Below are 3,246 nucleotides of genomic sequence, written 5' to 3' on the forward strand. Positions count from 1 at the left end.
TGTCTATTGGTATGACATGGATATTTTAAAACCACATTAAAGAAGTATCCTTCAATTTCAATTTTATTAGGAGTTTATTATTTTTTTTAAAAGCAGGTATGGGTATTGAGCTTTATTAAGTAGATTTTTTTGGCATTCATCTAAATGGCCAAGTTGTTTTTCCTCTTTTGATATATTAATATGAGTTATAGTATCAAATTTAGCAGTATTAAAACCACATCTCTTTCTCAGTGGTTAGAATAAAGTCTATTTGGTTGGGATGTGCTTTTTAGAATATAATGCTTGATTCAGTGTGTTAATATTTAGGAATTATGTATCCAATATTCATAAGTGAGAAGAGCCTGGTGTTCCCTTTCTTTTTTTTTTTTCAGATGAGAAAATAGTATTTTAATAGTAACGGGAACACACAGCAGCTCCTGGGCTGGAGGGTCCAGACAAGAACACTCACTAAGCACAAGCCTGCCAGGTACCAAAGCTGCTTCCCTCACAGCTCTGTTGTGACAAAAGTCAGACACACCTCAGGTGCCCCTCAAGGAGGTCCCCCCAGGCCCTGGCTCCTTACACAACGAAGGTCACATGGACACTGCAGGTTTATCATAAGTTGCCAACAGCACTTTATTTTTTCTTTTCAACATCCTGTTCTGCGGCTTCCTTGGCCCTTTTCGCCCGGATGCCAAAGAGCCGGCGTTGGCGCGGGCCATGCGGAGACTGGCAAATGCCTTAAAGTTCTTCTCCTCCTCTGTGATGGCTCTGGCTTTCTCCTTCTTATAGGCGTTCCGTGTGGGCATAACAGATCCGGTCAGCTGAGCGGCCAGTTTGAGCTCTTCAGCAGAGCTGTCTCCCTTCTTGGGGGCCGAGGGCTTCCTGGGGAACAGGATAAGCTTGGAACGGTACTCCTTGAGCCGCTGCACATTGGCCTGCAGGGACTTCAGTGCACTTGTTCTGGCGCCTCGGGTCCACCGAGATCCCAATGATCCGGGCCACCTTCTTGTGGATGCCTGCCACCCTAAGCTCCTCCAGGCTGAAGCCCCTGCCGGCGCGAACCTTCGCGTGGTACCTGACCGTCAGGCATCTCACCACCGGCCGGAGAGGACTGGACATGCGGCACCGGGCGATGCGGTGCACCTTGGCCTGCCGGGCCTTGCATCTATGGATCTTGCGAGCCGGCTGGTTGAACCATGTGGCCACGTGCCGCTGCTAGTCCTTGTGGAAGTGGGGCTTCAGGATCATGCCATTCCGGCTGGGCGCCATGGCTGCGGCCGAAAGGCCTCCTCCGAGGGCTCATGGCCGGGAAAGCCCCTTTCTTTCTTGTCTTGGTTAGATGTCCTGGTGGAGTGGAAACAGGATGCAGGTAGGGAGGAAAGGACAGAGGGCAAGTGAGAGAAAAGCGGGTGGAGGGGGTGCTCCCTGGAAGGCACAGGAGAGAGAAGCACAGAAAGCTGCAGAGAGTTCTAAAGCGGAATTTAAAGAATGGAGCCCTTCCCGGTGGAGTCAAGTCTCACATTTTGCCCAGGGGGTGACTTGCTGAAGAAAAGTTGTAAGTCATGGGGTTTGGAAAGGTCAAGAAACTGTGAGGCAAGGATCTGGACAGACTGCCCACTTGGCTGTCGAAATCTCCCCAAGTGGAGGCCAAGAAACTGGCAGAGTCAGTGTCCAGGCCAGTGGGGTCATGACCTGGAAGCTGGTGAGATTGCAACAGCGGGGAGGGGCAGGGGCCTGGCTTGCTGAGAAGACCCCCAAGGGGAAGGTGACTTCTTTTTCTTTCTAAAAAGGGTGAAATGGCTCAACACACACCATGCTGGAGGAGTACTGTCCTGTCCTCTCCTGGGCTCAGGTGGGGAGGTGAGAGAGCGGAGCTGACGGCCTGCTCTGTGAGACCTGGCATCAGAGCAGGCAGAAGCCAGAACTGTTGCCGAGGGAGGGGTGACATTTCTAATCTCAACGTGAGGATCAATTCAGTTCAATGAGTTAATAGTCTTGCCTGGCACAAAGAAAGCCCAACAGAACCGCTGCTCTTGTTATTGTTTGTACTAAGTAATTAAACATCTTCAAGTAGATGCTAAAAGGCTTTTGCAGATAGTGCCCACAAAACGTGATTGACATGTTCTACTTATAGGCAGAACTGGGTATTTTTCCCTACCGCTACTCCATCCTCCATTTCCCTTTCTCGTTTCCAGATCCTTCTGGCAGCTGTCAACATCAGCCGGTCCCTAGACTCAAATCCCAGCAGCTTGATGGCAAGTTCCATGGACCTGGGCAATCTTGGGTCTCATCTGGAAAATGGGCAATGATGCCTCCTGAAGTTGGGAGAGGGCACCAGTGCTACAACCACAGGCCACTGAATCTTGCTCTGCACCCAGGGCAGGAGCACCTCGCACTGCAGGTTTGGTGGTTGCTCAGAGGCTGAGCAGATCCTCAGGCAGAAAGGGGAAGAGAGAGGGCCCGGATTCCTGCAGTGCAGATGGAGGAAAGAGAGGTGGGGGGGGGGGGGGGGGCGGTATCGAGAGCAGGTTTTCCAGTCCAGACAGGTGCTAATCCATCAGGCCTAGGATCCAGGAACGGGATCCAGATGCAGGGAACTCTGTAGCAGGGGAGCACAGAGAGGCAGGGAAGGTAGAGGCCCTTGGCTTGTGGTTCAGTGGGTGGTCTCTGCAGTTCTCCATTTAAGCTGGGAACCAAGAGACTGGCCGCGACCACACGCCTCCACCCCGCCCATTTCCGACCACGCTCCTCATCCCAAAGGCCGCTCCTGGACTCTGTGTGGTCACAGGCCTTTCCCAGGGTCATGGCTAGGGACACCTCTCCCCTGGGTAGGACCCTCACTCCTCAAGGGACAGGACATGCCGGAAACACCAGGATGAACTTGGAGGCTTGTCTTTCTTGCAGAGCTGGGAGGGAGAAGAAAGGCGGTAGTGAGGATGGGACCCCCCTCAGCAGGATGAGCTTCTCCCCAGGGGAGGGCTTCCATCCCGGGCTCTGGCTGCTGAGTAATAGTGATGGTGATATTAATACTCATTCAGTATCTACTGCGTGCCTGAATCAGAGCCACCCTTGACAGATGAGGAAACTGAAACTCAGAAACCTAAAGCACCAGAGCTGGTGAGGTCAGAGCAGGATTTGGATCCCATCTATGGAGCCCGGGGCCTGAGCTTCAGTCCCCTCCATGTGCAGAGCATGAGTGTTTGGAGAGGTGGGGCGAGCTCAGCCATCGACCAGGGGTGTGGTCAGGTGGGGGTTACTGAACCT

The 3,246-nt window shown here is 52.6% G+C and overlaps 1 pseudogene; it reads right to left on the reverse strand.

Moving 5' to 3' along the window:
- Positions 1–590: 590 nt before the first annotated feature.
- On the reverse strand, positions 591–2,435 carry LOC110132751 (large ribosomal subunit protein eL13 pseudogene; annotated as a pseudogene).
- Positions 2,436–3,246: the final 811 nt, after the last annotated feature.

Source organism: Odocoileus virginianus, chromosome 2 (assembly GCF_023699985.2).
Source record: "Odocoileus virginianus isolate 20LAN1187 ecotype Illinois chromosome 2, Ovbor_1.2, whole genome shotgun sequence".
NCBI lineage: Eukaryota > Metazoa > Chordata > Mammalia > Artiodactyla > Cervidae > Odocoileus > Odocoileus virginianus.